At 43.6% G+C, this 18,370-nt stretch overlaps 1 protein-coding gene across 1 annotated transcript in view; it reads left to right on the top strand.

The window, feature by feature from the left end:
- The first annotated feature begins 2,368 nt into the window (after positions 1-2,368).
- si:dkey-92f12.2 (SUN domain-containing protein 2) overlaps positions 2,369-18,370 on the top strand; it is a 100,224-nt gene continuing 84,222 nt past the window's right edge. Inside the window, exons 1-2 of the mRNA XM_039765292.1 lie at positions 2,369-2,412; positions 8,434-8,819. The gene's annotated coding sequence lies outside the window, so the exon portion shown is untranslated. The remainder of the gene's footprint in view (positions 2,413-8,433; positions 8,820-18,370) is intronic.

The raw sequence follows: 18,370 nt of genomic DNA, 5'->3' as shown, positions 1-18,370 counted from the left end.
GGTCATCTGTTGTCTCATTTCTATTTAACTGACATTTAATGAAGAAAGGAATCAATTCAGAGGGCTGAATCCTTAAAAATAGGGAAGGGAAAAGGTGTTAATTAGCAGTGAAAACTGGTCACTAATTAGGAAAAGGGTTGGAATGAAAACCTGCAGCGACTGCGGCCCACCAGGCCCAGAGTTGGACACTCCTGATGTATGTGACTGCAGACCCGTACAGTTTATGCGCCCGGTAAACTATGAAATGCGGAGAAACAGTGACATCGTGTGGTCAGACTAAGTTATTGCACAATCTTGGTAGCGCTTCAGAGTACAATGAAGCGAGATCCTGAACGGTGTGAAAAATATAATTAGTAAACTAATTCAGGGTCACGAAGGGTAGGAGCCTTCCTGGGGTCTTAAGATGTAAAGCCCATCAATCCATTCATTTCCTAACTTGCTTATCCAGGGTCGGATCATTGGGAAGCTGAGTCTAGGCCAGCACGCATCGGAGGCAAGGCAGGAACAATCCATAGAGAGGGAGCCAGCGATTCTAGCCTGGAATCTTCTTTGGTTTTGCACACCTGGATTTGGGGATGCTCTTCCATTCTTCTCTCGAAGGTCCCCTCCATCTCAGTCAGGTTGGACTGATCCAAACCTGACTCTAATCGTTTTTTTGTCACACCGTTTCTGTGAGTCTTTTAGTTGATTTTTTTTTTTACAAACTCCAAGCGACCTTCCAACGTGGCTTTAACCGAGGAGAGGTTTCTGTCTGACCATTTAGTCACAAAGCTCAGATAAGTGGGACATTAAAGTGGTGGGTTTCCTTCTGGAAGTTTCTCCCATCTCCACACAGCCAGAGTGACCATCGGGATTTTTGATTACGTTATCTTATTAAGGCCGTTCTCCCATGATTGATCAGTGGGGTCGAGTTTCCAGATCTAGGAAGAGTCGTGGTTATTCCAAACTTTTTCCATTTAAAATTTATGAAGACCAAGGCTCTGCAAACTTGTATTAATATGATATTTCACTTTTTAATTAATTTTTAATACATTGTCAAAAACGTCTGACATCCTGTTTTCATTTAGCTATTCTGGTGTATTAAGTGTTGCTTATTATGAGGATTTTGCCACAAATATACAATATAGCAAAATGTGAAAAAAAAAAAAACAGAAGCTCTCAGTACTTTCTGAATCCGATTTATTCTTTAGCATGTATTTTAGCATTATTTCTGTGTATTCTTAACGCTATAGTTTTGCATTATTTCTATTTCATCTTTACACTATTTTGTGTTACTCACGTTTCATTTTCAAATCTTTATTTAAGGAAAACCCTCAAGTGCAATATAACCGACTATAACAATTTCAAAAGAAACGAAACATCCATCCATTTTCCAACCCGCTATATCCTAACTACAGGGTCACGGGGGTCTGCTGGAGCCAATCCCAGCCAGCACAGGGCGCAAGGCAGGAACCAAACTCCGGGCAGGGCGCCAACCCATTGCAGAGAAACGAAACACAGAAATCCAAAATATACATTTATAAAAACAATCAATACATTAAAACGATGAGTTAAAAATAAATTAAAAAATAAAGAAATGACATTTAAACGTGTGTATTTAAAACGTCCGCTAAATACGTTAACAGAGCTTTAAAGTCTCCAGTCCATCATTCCAAGATTTCAGCGCATTATTCATATATCCTTTGTATGCATTTTACCTTCACCTCATTTGTAAATTAACTGACAAATGATTGCAATTCTCAACAGTCTTTTTCTCAACTGCAAATAAAAACTTACCCCTAGAAATCGGTTTGCTGCAGCGCCAACAATACGGGATCTTTTAAGTAAGTTGTTTGCATCTACAACTCTTTGGTTGAATGCTTCGTCACAGAATCACAATTACCAATTTAAAATAATTAAGGGCTGACTAGTATTAAAAGTAGACAACACATTATATTTTTCATTTAATTTTAATTACAGTAGTTAAATTTGCATCCCTTTCACTTCCATTACGTTACATTTATCATCGTTCCGATTTCGGTTTACAATTAAGACAATCGCTTTATTCCAACACCACACTATACTTCACATGGCCCAGTCTCTTTACCTTAAGACATCTATTTTATTCAATAAATGACAAATCGGTCCATTAATCGGAACCTAATGATTCAGATGTAAATAAACAATGAGAGTGACGTGTGCGGCACTTAGTATTGCACGCATGCGCAAATATACGTAACATTCACGTCACTGAATGGGACCTACATGACCCGCCCACCAATTTGACGACTGTCAGCCCCGACACAAGTCTGCCTTAGTAATTCAGAGAACCTGCAAGCATCAGGTTCTAGTTGTGGGAGCTAAAACACACGTTTTACGTGACCAGGCAGAAGCGATCGCTTTCATCTGCGGTTTGTCAAGAGACCACAGGAGGTGGGTTTTATGCAAAAAAAGGCCAATCGCAAACGTGAGGAGGCGTGTCCTTGCGGACTCTTTGAATAGCAACAACTTTGAAAAGCGGGAGGCGGGTCTATCGAATTTGAAAGAAATAAATGAGATAATTATATTCCAAAAGTGGGCTAGCGCTTAAGAAGTAAACGAGAGGGTTTCAGGCGTTTTTCTCCATAACGTTTTAAAGACTGACTGACAGGTTCCTAGTCACAGAACAAAAGTGCAGTATTTCCTGTATAACGGTACGAGGTGACGTAAGCACGCTTATATATAGCTTTCCGTCTTGTTATTATTACCTCCACACTCATTCTTTTAGTACTAGTCATGAAGCAAAGGGGGGACTCCAAAAATGCAAGATGTCGGCCAATAGGCTCAGGAAATGGGAGGTTGGCAGTTGTATCCGCCAATCAGTGACGTGCCTCCGGAAACACAGTTACCCAATCGTAGTACACCAGTGCGCCCCTTCATTTAAGTACTGGTTGACCAATTGAATGGTCTGGTGTCTTTTTAAAAGATTTTAAAAAATAACATTGTAATCTCAGACCAACTTAATTTAGTTTAGGGTCGCGACTCGCAAAGTTACGGAGCCCCAGCCCGTAAACGTTTTTTGAATACATTATAAATAGTAGTGACTTTTTATATCGTTGCTTTTGCTTAGCTTACTGCTCAATAGCATTCAAATAAATACAAAATGTTTATTTTAAATATTCAGGTGATAACAAGCGTAAGAAATAGTTTCTGATTTTTAACTATTTAGTAATAGAATGTTTAATTCGAGCGCCAGCAAGTATAGGATGACCAGATTTTCAAAGTCTCAAACACTGACCAGACTGTCATGGTTCCAAAACGGGATAAAACTGAAGACCCGAAGACGGGGGTGATACCCCTAAAATGTATAAAAATTCGAAGTACTCGGTCCCCTTCATGTTTCAGAGCATTTTATTAAACGGGACGCGATACATAAAAACGAAATTGTACAGAAAAGCGTCTGGTTAGCCTAAGCGGGGACTCATAGACTGCAATCGGGACTATCGTCGTCATACCGGGACGTCTGGTCCACCCACTAGCAATATGGGCACTGAGTTATAAAATAAAATGTAGCTGTAATACAACGTTACTCGTGCTTATGTTTCATGATGTTTAATTGTTATCCTCCGTCACTAATTTGTGTGAAGATAATTAGCCATTAAAAGCATATATAATTATGTTAGGGTGGTGCTGAAAAAAATTCAGCTTTCAGCGTGCCATCCTTCCTAAGAGCGCCAATTTCACGATTTTCTTAAATGGTTTCCAATATGAATGTGAAATTCTAAGGGTGTTGCTCTTATATTTGACTGAAAATATTTCACAGAATACACTGCTACATCTTTTCCTTTTGCCTGTTCAAGCAGAGCCACCCATTTTCTTCTCCAGTTCGGAGTTGAGGTAAGCTGGTGCCCATTCCTGCAACACTGGGTGCAAGGCAGCAGCAACGTCTGGGCAAGATGCCACCCTGGGGTATGGCACATTCACACACCCACCACGACTTGGCTTAGAGTTACCAGTTAACCTAACACTCGGGTGTTTGGGTTGAGGGAAATGCATGCAGACATGAGGAGGATGTGCAAACTTGACACACGTAGAAGTGGTGAGTGGAGTGGTAAGGTGGCAACACTTGCCCCCCATTGTGCACTTTTGTGCATGTCAGTTTTGTGAAATCTGGGATAGCCTAAAATGATGGCCATCCATTCACACATTTATTTTTTTTGGTAACACGTGCCTCAAGTTCAGGGTTGCAAGGAGCTGGAGCCGATCTGGGCTCCAATGTGTGCAAAGCAGGGAGCAACACTTGACATGGCACCAGTCCATGACAGGGCATACTGACTCACAATTCACGCAGGGCCAGTGTAGAGTGGCCAGTCAACATAACATGCATGTCTTTATGCTCTGAAGGAAATCTACAAAGAGACAGAGAGAACTTTAAAAAATACACATATGAATGATCAGGCAATAATGCAAACCAAGTGTCCTAAATGCAAGAAAAACAAAAAAAAAAAATGGGCAGCCTAGACAACTCTTGTTAGGGGTGGGTTGGTGCAAAACTGGACCAAACTGGCCTGAATGAGGACTAGTGGTGCTCCGCCAACGGTCATTTCCTGGCTTGTCCCAAATGCTACTTGGGTAGGCTTATCCTCCACATGACCCTACATTTGAACTAAATGATATTAAAAATATGGACAGAGGGCATAGGTAGGCTGGTGTATCCTATTAAAAAAGTCACATGTTATATAACACGTGTGTGAACAGTTTCTCTAGTTATTTGATTTTTAAAGCACTCTGGTGTTGTCTAACATGGATGTTAGGTTCATAGGTGAGCCAAAAGTGGCCCGCATGAGTCGGTGCCGGTGTCTGTGTGAGTTTAATCTGCTGTAAAATGGTGCCCCATCCCGGGCCATCATGGCATGCTGCATTTTTATGAAGCGTTTCACCAGAAGAAAGGATGAATTGATTAATACAAGGGGGGCATTGAAAACGTCCTTCGCTTTTCAAGGCAGAAATGTTTTCCCAAAATAAAAGCTCGTTTATTGGTCACTTCAACATGGCATTCAAGCTTGTTCCACATAGTTCCCCTTAAGCTCAGTCCATTTTCCATCACTCAGAGCAAGAAGCAGAATCACCTTGAGTTCAGCTGTCATGTTGCTCATTCACCGCATCAATCGATTCTTCACACGTCTCAGAAACGTTTCTATGCAAAGGTCCGCGTCTTCCAGTCTTGTCCCACCTTCCAAAGTCCTGCACGTTAGTTAAATTGGTGACACTATATGGGCCTTAGTGTAGGAGTGTGTGTGTGTGTGTGTGTGTGTGTATCCATGTCTGTGTGGGTAGGCGGGTGTTGGACTGGGTGCATGTGTGTGTGGAGGTGTGCTTATATGTGTACGTGGGTGTGTGTGTGTGTGTGTGTGCGTGCACGTGTGTGGGTGTGTGTTTATGCATGTCTGTGTGGGTAGGTGGGTGTGTGTATCCATGTGTGTGTGGATATGTGGATAGGCGGGTGTGGGTGGGTGTGTTTATGTATGTTTGTGTGGGTGTGTGTGTGTGAGTGGGTGTGGGTGCATGTGTGTGTGGGGTGGTGTTTATATGTGTGCGTAGTGTGTAGGGGGGTTGGTGTGTGTGTGTTTGTGTGGTTCGATGTGGGTGTGAGTGTGTGGTTGCCATGCAATGGAGTGGCCTCCTGTCCAGAGTTTGTTCCTGCCTTACCCCCTATTCTAGCCCGGGTGGGCTCCAGCACCCCTCCGACTCTGGCCTGGATGGACTGAGCCCGTTGACCTGACATTCAAATTGCTCAATACGACTTTATATCTGTTTATGATTTTCTTTTCAATATTGAGCAAACTTTTGATTTTGCCACTTTTTATCTTCTACACACCCTCACCCAACTCTCCTCCATCTTGTGCTGAAATTCTTTCAGATGAATAAGGGGGTGCAGGGGGGCCACAGTGGTTACCTTTGCTGCCTGACCCGCTTACAGCCGACTTACAGACTGCATGTTATCCTCGTGTGTTTTTTTTTTTTTGTTTGTTTCCCACACAATAGCAAGCTTGTGAAGTCAGTTACTGACAACAAACCTCCCATGTGAGTGAGTGCATCACGGGATGGACTGCTGGCATGGAATTAAAGCCATCGTTTTTTTTTTTTTATTTTCTTTATTAGTCCTTGAAGGAAAAACTGTCTTTTCACATTATCTTTGGGGGTTGGGATGGAGGTCAAAGCATAGGGTCAGCCATTGTACAGAGCCCCTCGGAGCGATTTTCACGTTAAAGGCCGTGCTCAAGGGTCTAACGGAGTAGGAATCCCTTCTGGCAGTAATGGGATTTGAACCAGCAAGCCCAGATACGACATGCGTCGTTACCAGCACAGAGAACTTAATGTTGCAGTAGTGATAGATTGAAGAGTCCACAGTTGGAAGGCTCTTCCTCTTCATCTTTTCCCTCTTCTGTGTGGGGTCGATGTGCTTGACCAGCCTTCTCCAAACATGTCGGTCCTGCACCTCCTTGCCAGTCAAGCCCTTTTTCCATCCAATCTTTTTTTTACTTTGTCCATCTACCTCCACTTTGGCCTCCATTGCATTCACTCCTTTGCCCACATCTTCATCATTGTCTCTCCTCATCACAGGTCTGTATCATTTTAGCTTACTTTCCTGTACCTTCTTAGCTGTCTCTTCCACTTCTGTTGTACCCCTGATGGTCCCATTTATTATTCTTGCCTTTTTACAACTCCAAAAAACATCCATCACCACATTCTCATCTCTGCCACATCTCACTTCTTCTCAATTCTCTGTTCAATGCTTGTATGGATTGGGTGTTGCACAAGGTCATGGGGTCCAGAGGCTGTGGGGCATCTGTTGGTGAAGAAAGATTCACAGATCTTTACTTTTCTGACGATGCTGTGATCTTCACAGAGACAATGGAGGCTCTGATTGGGGCTCTTGAGAGAATGAGTGAGGAGTCTGAGTGTCTGGGCTTGTGAGCGTCCTGATAAAAACTAAGAGCCAGGCCTTTAATGACCTCTTGGACACGGCCATGAGCAGTGTGTCTGTCTGCGGAGAGAGCATCAACCTCATCGAGAGGTTTACTTACCTCGGCAGTGACATTCATGTCTCTGGTGACTCTTCCTATGACGTCAGTAGACGGATTGGGAGAGCATGGGGGGTCATGAGGTCGCTGGAAAGGGGTGTGTGGCACTCCCGATATCTATGCAAAAGGACGAAGGTTCAAGTCTTAAGAGTCTTGGTGCTTCCTGTCTTGCTGTATGGTTGTGAGACATGGATGCTATCCAGTGACCTGAAACGAAGACTGGACTCCTTCAGTACTGTGTGTCTTTGGAAAATCCTTGGATTAGTATTGGTTTGACTTTGTGTTGCTCATGGACTCCCGAATGAGGCACATGACCTGCATTGTGAGGGAACGTCGGTTACGGCACTACTGCCATATGGCGCATTTCCCCGACGGTTATCCGGCTCATAAGATCCTCATTGTTGGGGACCTGAGTGGCTAGACCAGGCCAAGGGGTCGCCCATGTAACACCTGGCTGTGACAGATAAAGGGTCATTTCTGGAGGGTGGGACTGAACCGCGTGTCTGCCTGGGGAATTGGCAACCGGGGTCCCGAGTTGTTTCATCGTGTAGTGGGTGCGGCAACGCGCTGTACCAGTGTATGCTCCCCAACTTGACTCTGTCTCTGGTCATTAAAGATCTCTGGGCATCCTTCGTAAACAGTAGGGTATATCCTGATGTCCTGGTTAAATTGCCAACCACAGCCTAACCATTCTAGCCCATTAATCATCCCCGATCTCTAATTGGCTATCGCTCTCTCACCAGTTCACCACCTAACAGTTAATACGTGGTGAACGTACAGGAGCAAAATGGCTGCCGTCGCATCATCCAGGTGGATGCTGCTCATTGGTGGAGGCTGGAGTAGCTCCCTACTCACTGAAGTGCTTTGAGTAGTGGGAAAGGTGTTATATATTATTATTATTATTATTATTATTATTATTATTATTATTATTATTATTATTATTATTGTAGAAATTTGTTCAGAGGAAGGGAGAAGTTTTAACTGCACTTTTTAATAGAAACACTTTCTAGAGTTACAGGAACATGCTGAGGCATTTATAACAATTAACAAGACCTCCCGACAGCACCCACGATTCAGTTATCATGCATGACTCTACAGAAAGTGTGGTGGGAAAAACTTAGTTATAAGTAACATTATAATACATCAGATATGTCTACATTATTATTATTATTATTATTATTATTATTATTATTATTATTATTATTATTATTATTATTATTATTGTTGTTGTTTCCGTGAACCGCTTTAAACCATTAAAAGGCGGTATATAAATTAAACATAATTATTTATAAAACCATTAAAATATTTTTCATTTGCTGAAATGTTGCATCTGATGTAACAATGTCAAGCTTTGTCTCATGCTAACTTTAAACCCTTTTCCAATCTTCAGGTGCGGTGTGAAGCTGCTGTCTCATTACTGTCCACAGCGGGGAGACGACGCTCCGTCAGCTGGCGGCTCTTGTAGGCTTTGCTTCACGTAAAGGGACGGAGCCAAAAGAGAGAGAGAGAGGGAGAGAAGCTGAGATCGGCGACCCGGATATCGTATGGGACCTGTCATTTTGGCGATTCAAAAGAGCAAAGGCGCCGCAAGAGAAACCACCCAGGGCATGCGTCGTGCGATCAAACGAGAACACGGGGCGATCGCAGTTGCGCAAGTAGCATAACGGATTCTCGAGGGCAAAGGCTTTATAGTTTGAAGAAAAGAAAGAGCGGAACGAGCCCAGGAAGTAAAGACAGGAAGAATAAAAACGAAGAACCGGGCCGACTGCGCACAAGGTAAAGAGCCTTTAACTTCAATGGGTATGAACGCAGATTTTCGCGCCGATCGCTGCCAGTGAACGCGCCCCGTCAGAGGGTTGAGTAAAGGAGAGAATGCAATAACATAATGCACTTAAGGGACTTCTGTGAGGCACGTTTACCTATCGGTTACCGTGCTGGGGACATAAACAGCTTGTCCCGTATCTAGCAATGAGCATTTCCCTAACCTGGGCTGCTTGTTCTCGTGTGTGTGTGTAGTGTGTACCTTTCGGCTAGAGGGGTGTGCCCTAGATGAGGCAAAAGTGTCCCGGGCATGTGCAGCTGGCAAAAACAAGTAATCGACGAGAGGGGCAGATGGACTTTTAGTAAGATGTCAAGTGCAGGATGAGCGGAGACGGATTGCGGTAATCCCCGTTGAGGTGAGAATTAGACCAGGATGGTATATCCCCAGTGGACAGCGATGTGACAGAATGGAGCTGCATGTGACCGTGGGGACTAGGCTGGTGTGTGTGATGCATTAGTGATTGCAGCCAAGCTCTGAGGGTATAATTTCACACTTTTTTTTTTTTAAATAAAAACAAATTGCACGGGTGGGTAAAATTCAGCGAAATCGGAAAATTGCACTGATCAGCAGAGTGACGAGGGGAGCAAATGTGCGTTTATTGTGTTCAAGACTGCAGCCCGACGCGAAAAGCAATCATAAACTCGAAGAGTCACATTTGTTTAATAGTTTGTGAGGACTGACGTGGCAGCGCACCTCGACTAACATCAGACGATAATTAAAGAAGCCCGAGGCTAAAAGGAGATGCTTGTTACTCAAACCTGAAACAACCCGTCAGGCACTACATCTGTTTTACAAAGCGCCTTTGTGAGACGAGCATCGTCGCTTGGGCTTCACAAAGAAGGTGCCCACGACCCAGAGTTCTCTCTTGATCGGAAAGGTAGGCGAGTCCCATTTATGCCAAAAATGTGGAGAAGCAACGAGATATCCAAAGCGGTTGCGGCCACTAATCCACACCCAGAATGTCAACACCCCAAGGGTTTACACAAGAAAAATAAAATAACTTTAGCACGAGGAGACAAAGGAACGGGCTTTTGTCTACAGCAGGATTAATAACAATGCCGTCATAGTCCTATTCGTAGCAATTTGGAGCTCATGCCTGTTAGCAATAAACGAAAATGAAACTGATCCAATTCACTCCACCGTTGTCGCATCACACGCACCGACTTAAGTCCATCCAGTTTCTCAGCAGCTCAGTTACGTGTCTTTTTGCGTCTTCTTTTGAGTAATTAAGTAAGTAAGTTGTTTTAATGTAAATCAGACCCTAAGTAAGGGATGGACTGACACCCTGTCGATTCCTGGGGGGCCATAATGGATGGATGCAGAGGCCTTGATTTGTATTCCAGTCTGTGTGGAAGATTAATGAATGGATGGAGGCAGACTGTCTGTGGAGAGCAGTTCCTTACCCAGAAGGCAGTGCTCCTCTGGCAAGGCTCTATAGTGTGGACACCCATAGGGATCCATGGGATTTATAGTCCTGCTGGGGCCCAGAGGGTACTGCCTGTGATTGCTGTCACAATCTACCTTCCTTCATTCAGCTATACTCTCACACTGCAAGATAATCTACAGCTTTGCTCGGACATCTTCACACCGATGCACAATTTGAACCTCACCAGACATTGTCAGTTGTGTGTACAGCTGATGAATGCATCACTTGAGGAATCCTTGGTGTGTGGTGGAGACCATCTTGATCCACTTCTGTCTCATTCTGGCCTCACGACAGTCATGAGTGTAACAGGCATGCAAACTTAAGCATTTGCTTGTTTGGCCATGCCAATCTGCCATAGTGTTTTGCATGCAAAGTGAAGCACTTGTTTACTTGTTACGAAGGGTAATGTTGCTGGAAAAATGGCAGGCGCGCTGGGCAGCACAAAGCTATAATGGCTACCACTGCTGCCTCACAGCTGAGCTCAAATCTCAAATCCCAAGCTGATTACAGTGTTTGTGTGTGTGTGTAGTTTTCATTGGATTTTCTAGTTTACATTCGTATACAATAGTTAGACCTTTAGTGGCCATCTGTGTTTGCCATGGAGGGCTCATTACCTTGGCAGTGACATTTATGTCTCTGGTGACTCTTCCTATGAAGTCAGTAGTTGGATTGGGATAGCATGGAGGGTCATGAGGTCACTGGAAAGGTGTGTGTGGCGCCCCCCATATCTGTACTAAAGCACAAAGGGCCAAGTCTTTAGAGTCCTGGGGCTTCCTGTCTTGCTATATGGTGGTGAGACATGTATGCTATCCAGTGACCTGAGACGAAGACTGGACTCCTTTGGTACTGTGTCTCTCCAGAAAATCCTTGGCTACTGTTGGTTTGACTTTGTGATGCTCATGGAGTCCTGAATGAGGCACATGACCTGCATTGTGAGGGAGCGTCAGTTACGGCACTACGGCCATGTGATGCGTTTACCCGAGGGTGATCCGGCTCGTAAGATCTTCATTGTTGGGGACCTGAGTGGCTGGACCAGGCCAAGGGGTCGCCTACATAACACCTGGCTGCGGCAGATATGGGATCATTTCCAGAAAGTGGGACTGGACCGCGTGTCTGCCGGGGGGGTTGCCATCTGGGATCCCAAGCTGTTTTATCGCGTGGTGGGTGCGTCATCGTACTGTACCAGTGCATGCTCCCCATCTTGACTTGACTTGCTCATTCCTGCTTGGTGTTCCGTCAAAAGCTTCTACTGCTAAAAGTGGAATACATAAGCAATTATGAATGAATGTGAAGGCCTGGCAGTGCCATGTTTGATCATGATTTTTTTCTTTTTTGGTGGTTACGTAGTTGATGCACAGAGTAAACCCACCCTAAATGGCCTAACAGCGCACCTTCATGCACACTCACATCTGCTCACAGGTTTGAATCGTCAGCCCGCGTAGAAGCACGTCCTTTCAAGGAGGTGCACCAAAAGTTGCAGGAACAACAACGGCAAAGAGGAAGAAGTGCGTGTTGTAACCTCGTAAAACTTCTTGGTATCATGCCGATGGCCAACTATGGGGACATTGCCGTCGGATGGCAACACCAGCAAAGTGACGTCATCTGAGCTTGATTGTTTAATAAACAATGTTACATAATAATTGAATATATAAACAATGTTTAATAAATAATAACCCCTTGTTTAAAGTGTTAAGTGCTACAGAGTAAAGCTGATGTGGTATTACACGACTTGTATTTGGAAGGGATGTCAAACTTGATGACTGCAGTTTCTGATCACGCCGCCTGAGGATGTGATATTAGATGGCAAGAAATCGCAGGGTGGATTAAGTTAAGTGACTGGAATGACAACTTTATAGCACAGTTCCCAAAGTATGGCAAGCGCAGGAGTGCTGACTGCCAATATTATACAGTCATATGAAAAAGTTTGGGAACCCCGCTTAATTCTTTGGACTTTTGTTTCTCATTGGTTGAGCTTTCAATGTAGCAACTTCCTTTTAATATACGACATGCCTTATGGAAACAGGAGTATTTCAGCAGTGACAATAAGTTTATTGGATTAACAGAAAATATGCATCATAACAAAATTAGACAGGTGCGTAAATGTGGGCACCCCAACAGAGATATGACATCAGTAGTTAGTTGAGCCTCCTTTTGCTCCTTTGAACTTGTAGACGCTGTCCTCCTATAGCCTTTGATGAGTGTCTGGATTCTGGATGGAGGTATTTTCTGACCCCATTCTTCCATACAAAATCTCTGCAGTTCAGTTCAATTTGATGGACAGCCTGCTTCAAATCATCCCATAGATTTTCTAATGATATTCAAGTCAGGGGCCTGTGACGGCCATTCCAGAACATTGTACTTCTCCCTCTGCATGAATGCCTTTGTGTTTTGGGTCATTGTCTTGTTGGAATATCCAACCCCTGCGTAACTTCAACTTTGTGAATGATGCTTGAACACTATCCTTTGTTGATATTGAGTTGAATTCATCCGACCCGCGACTTTAACAAGGGCCCCAGTCCCTGAACTAGCCACACAGCCCCACAGCATGATGGGACCTCCACCAAATGTGACAGTAGGTAGCAGGTGTTTTCCTTGGAATGCAGTGTTCTTCTTCTGCCATGCAAAGTGCTTTTTGTTCTGACCAAATAACTCCATTTTTTTCTCATCAGTCCAAAGCACTTTGTTCCAAAATGAATCTGGCTTGTCTAAATGAACATTTTCATACAACAAGTGACTCTGTTTGTGACGTGAGTGCAGAAAGGGCTTCTTTCTCATCACCCTGCCATACAGATGTTTTTTGTGCAAATTGCGCTGAATTGTAGAACGATGTACAGATACACCATCTGCAGCGAGATGTTCTGGCAGGTCTTTGGAGGTGATCTGTGGGTCGTCTGTAACCATTCTCACAATCCTGACTCTTCATATGCCACTCCTGTATTTTTCTTGGCCTGCCTGACCTGCTGGGTTTAACAGCAACTGTGCCTGTGGCCTTCCATTTTCTGATTCCATTCCTTACAGTTGAAACTGACAGTTTAAACCTCTGAGATGGCTTTTTGTAGCCTTCCCCTAAACCATGAGACTGAACAATCTTTGTTTTCACATCTCTTAAGAGTTGCTTTGAGGATCCCATGCTGTCTGTCACTCTTCAGAGGAGAGTCAAAGGGAAGGAAGCACAACTTGTAATTGACCACCTTAAATACTTTTTCTCATGATTGGACACTCCTGTCTATGATGTTCAAGGCTTAACGAGCTCATCCAACCAATTTGGTGTTGCAAGTCATCAGCATTGAGCAGTGACAGGCATTCAAATCAGCAAAATGACAAGGGGACCCACATTTGTGCACAGCCAGTTTTTCACATTTGATTTAATTTCATACAACTAAATACTGCTTCACTAAAAATCTTTGTTCAGAAAACACCCCAGATGATCCTAGGAAATGAAAGACGTACCACTGTTATCTTTTTTGTTGAAAGGAGAGTCAATTATTATGCAGGCTGAGAGGGGTTCCCAAACTTTTTCATATGACTGTACTTGCCTGACACATGAACTGTTTACAGGTATGGCGAGTTCAGCCGCAGTCACATTCCTTCTATTCTTAGATGACTGCTTGAGAACTTTCCAGCACACCCGCACAACGGGCTTACAGGTACAGCAAGTTCAGCCGCAGTCCTATTATATGATGAAGCATCAAACATAAGACAACAAGCTTCTCTTCTTGCAAAGTTTAAAAACATACATTCCTTATTCCTCTCATCTAAGCCTTATATGCATTGCACTTTTGGATGTTACTTGTTGATTGTCAGGTCTCGTGCACACAAGCCCAATCCCTGTGACTTAAGGCCAAATCAACCATGTCTGAGTTTGTCAGAGTGAGTCACAGACTAGTTGGACTGAGTCGAGGAGGGTGTGGCTGCAGACCTCCGGTGGCAGGCCCCTATGTGGCTGATCCAACCACAGGACTCAGATTGAGTCACAGACTAGTTGGACTGAGTAGAGGAGGGTCTGGATGCAGACCTCCGGTGGCAGGCCGCTATGTGGCCTATCCAGCTACAGGACTCAGAGTGAGTCACAGACTACTTGGACTGAGTCGAGGAGGGTCTGGATGCAGACCTCCATTGACAGGCGGCTATGTGGCCTATCCAGCTACAGGACTCAGAGTGAGTCACAGACTAGCTGGACTGAGTCGAGAAGTTCTGGGTTCAGACCTCCAGTGACAGGCCTCTTTGCACCTTAACTAGCCAAAGGACCAGGTGACAACACTCAGATGCCTATGGATGAAGACTTGGCACAGGGCTTTACTGAAAATGTGCCATTCCATTCGGTCTCCAGGACTAAAACATTGCTTTAGAGGAATAAAGTATGTGTGCATGTAAATATCAAGAGGCCCTCCGATACGATAGCTATCAATATAAATTCTTCTCAATACACATTAGTACATATTTTTAAATTCTTTTTTTAATTGATTTTTAAAGTTTGTGCTGTTTCACCACTATATGCTGGTTTTATCTTATTTGTCACAAGTTAGTGGTGTCCCTCCAACTTAAAACAACAGCCCTGTACACTCATAATGGCTTCCGATAAAGTCAATGGCTGGCTGGAGATTCTATCATTTTAATTGCTTCAAAGATTAGTGGTCTATATTTTTATGCTGACAATAATAATAATACATTTTATTTCTATAGTTCCTTTTCCATGCTCAAGGCGCTTCACTGAGTATCAGAAAGAAACAGCAAGCCATCATATGTAGCATTGGATACAAATGTTTCTGGGAATAGAACACTGAAACAGATAGATATGGGATACACAAAGCATTAAATAGAATAAAAGACAAACCAGAGTTAAATGAGAAAAAGTTCAATACTCCAAGAAAAGCCTAGCATATAATATGACATAACACCCAGCATCCAGACAGAGAGGAAGACTGAAGGAGGAGGTAGGAAGAATGTCAGGTTCTTTATGAACAGATGAGTTTGCAGTTGTCTTTATAAAAGAATGAATGGAGTCTGCTGATGGAATTCATTTCGGGAGGTCTGGGCACTATAGAGCTGAAAGCCCTGTTACCCATAGAGTGCCAGAATCAGAGACCCTCAGCTAGCAAACAGGAGCATAGAGATGGAGAAGGTCACTGCAGTGGGGTTTATGTAGTTATTGTAGAAAGCATGTCCCACCATATGTCCCCTTTGTCTGTCCATTTTAATTTAACATCCTTCTAGTTTGTAACCTGTACTTTTGGTTGGTCCCGTGCTTGTCCTGGCAGCAGTGCATACTAATGTTGTACAGTATACCGGTATGGGGTAAGTACCAAAAAACCCAAATTTTGAAACGGTGTCATATCAACCTCTCAGGATTTTACCAGAAGCTGATTTTAGTTTTCCCCTTAATCCTCTGCCCCCCTACCCTTCCCTCGACATTTTATTATTGCAGTTATGGAAAATGTCCATCGCCTAGTCTTTCCAAAATGAACCTACTACACTTCGACACTACCATGACTTTACGTGGGAACCTAACATTACTGAAATTGGGTCTTCACAGGGTACTTATCCAGCCCCCTTTATTGGATCGATGCAATCACAACTTCATTTGTAACCCCAAATTATTGCTTCTACGCAATCGGGACTTTACAGGGTGCTTATTCCTCCCACCCTTATTGCTTCAACCCGATCTTCACTTTACGAGTGACCCCCAAATTATTACCTTGACGCTATCAAGGGGGAAGCAGTGTGTGGTTTTGTGCGATGAGAGGCAAGCAATCTTGTGGTAAAGATGCTATACTGAGATCTTTCTCAAGCTGGTTGCTACGTTCATTTATTCACAAAGGGTTTCTGACACCCCACTCAGAGCTGGTTCTTGCTTTATGGTCAGATCTTCTGGGATGGAATAAGAACAGATGGGTTGACAGGTTTGCACTCATTTTCATGCTGCAGAGGTTGCCTGCACTATCTAGCTTGCAGTTGTGCTAACCGATGCTCGTGCGGATGTGTGCTCCATTTCCTCTCAGTGGTAACTGTGTCACAATGGGTATGTGCCAAGCGATGCAAATTGCCACCTTTTTGAAAATAGGAGAAGAAGGAGGAGGAGGCCCCCTTCCTTCACTCGTTCTCTTCTTTCTTTTCCTCTTGTGTCACCACAAGCTCACGGCAACAGTATTCCTAACTAATGATGACTAAAGAGGAGACATGATAAAAGTATGAGTGGTATGAGAGCAGCACACATTGCAGGACTGCATCCAGAATTGGCTTCTTCATTCTGCCCGAAGCTGCCTACATCTTCTCCAGCCACTATTTACCCCAAATTTAATGAAGCCACATTCAGAGTATTAGGTGCTGTGTTTGATATCCGGCTTCCTACGAAGACTCCGTGGTAAACTCAAACCCACCATTCATTCTCATAGGGAGCAGGAATATTGTAGAAGAATCAGAAATCCTGGGGAGAAGACAGAAGAGAATTCCAACTTCAATTTCAGAGCAAATTCTGATGAAGTGAAGAACTAAGACAAGTGAATGAGACTGAAAAGAGCATTAAAGATGACAGCTGAAAAGGTTTATTGGATTTCAAAAGTAGTGGAGAAGGAAGCAGTGGCCTAATAAACACTCGACGGGGCTAAGAGAGCAAAAGGCTTAGGGTTCGGCTGAAAAGTAAGAGAAATAAAATCAAAACACCACAGGAAAGATTACAGGAGCTGAGCGTTGTAAAATTTGAAAGAGAAAATACAGATGTGTGCAGTTAGCATTTTTTGGTTGGTTTTTAAATAACTTCTGCAAATTTTCAAAGTCAGAAGTTATATTGCTCATAATACATCCATCCATCCATTTTCCAACCCGCTGAATCCGAATACAGGGTCACAGGGGTCTGCTGGAGCCAATCCCAGCCAACACAGGGCACAAGGCAGGAACCAATCCTGGGCAGGGTGCCAACCCACCACAGTCATAATACATAATTACATAATTAATTAATGAAGAAATATGTAATTATTATCTGTCAGTCTGGTAAAAGCCCATTAGTGACCGCTGCATCTATCTATCTATCTATCTATCTATCTATCTATCTATCTATCTATCTATCTATCTATCTATCTATCTATCTATCTATCTATCTATCTATCTATCTATCTAATCCTATATGAAAATGTCTATCATATCAACTAAATAAGTGATTGTTCTTAACTACAGCACACAATTTTATTATCAGTTTAAAAAGGCAATACACATGCGTACTGCATTTAATTATACGTCCTGTGAACATTGCCCCGGACACACACAGGCAGACACGTTCATGTCACCCACAAACACAAGTTTATTTTTCATTTTTCTCTACAGTTCTGCTCACCAATCCCCAATACCCCTCAGTCCAGGCCAATCCAATGCCTACTTTTTCTTCTTCTCTTCTCTCTCTCTCTCTCTCTCTCTCTCTTTTCTTCAGACCGCCTCCTGCCTTCTCCAGACCTAGTCACTCTTCCACCCGACTCCTGTCATTGATGAGGGAGGCGGCCCCTTTAAATAAGAACCCGGATGTGCTCCAGGTGTGTTTCCGGCAATCTCCCAAAGCCATGCACCAGTGTGGTGGAAGTATCGGCTGTCACTCCAGAAGCACTCCGGGTGTCCCTATTTTTTCTTCCCCCCAGCACTTCCTGGTGTGGCGGAAATGCTGAGGTCTAGGGTCTTCCAGGTATTGGGGTCCCCCTGGCGGTAACCCCGGGTCCCTACAGGGTCGAGCTTCCCAGCTCTTTACCCAAGGCCTCCAGGGCGGTCGCCACCTTGAGGTCTGGAGGAGGCACCAGCCCTCCTCCTGTCTTCTCAGGCGTCACCAGCTGGGTACCACCTCCATCCAGCTGTGACAGTCCATAGATTGCATGTCATAACTTAAAGGAAAGCAGATGTGTTGCATTTCACTTAAGTGACTTCTCCATGTGCATATTACATTTTCATTCAAGGCTATGTTTTAATGGTGCTAAAACTAACTGCAAACAAATGACCAATAAGCATCAAAAGGTGGGGCAAGGGGCGGGAACAGCTGGGTTATAATAGGGAATATAATAAGGATTATAATAGGGAATATGCCGACTATACTAAAATTAAAAT

Source organism: Polypterus senegalus, chromosome 10 (genome assembly GCF_016835505.1).
Source record: "Polypterus senegalus isolate Bchr_013 chromosome 10, ASM1683550v1, whole genome shotgun sequence".
Lineage (NCBI taxonomy): Eukaryota > Metazoa > Chordata > Cladistia > Polypteriformes > Polypteridae > Polypterus > Polypterus senegalus.
The sequence above is the reverse complement of the archived record's forward strand: the minus strand, read 5'-3'. Positions and strand labels throughout refer to the sequence as shown.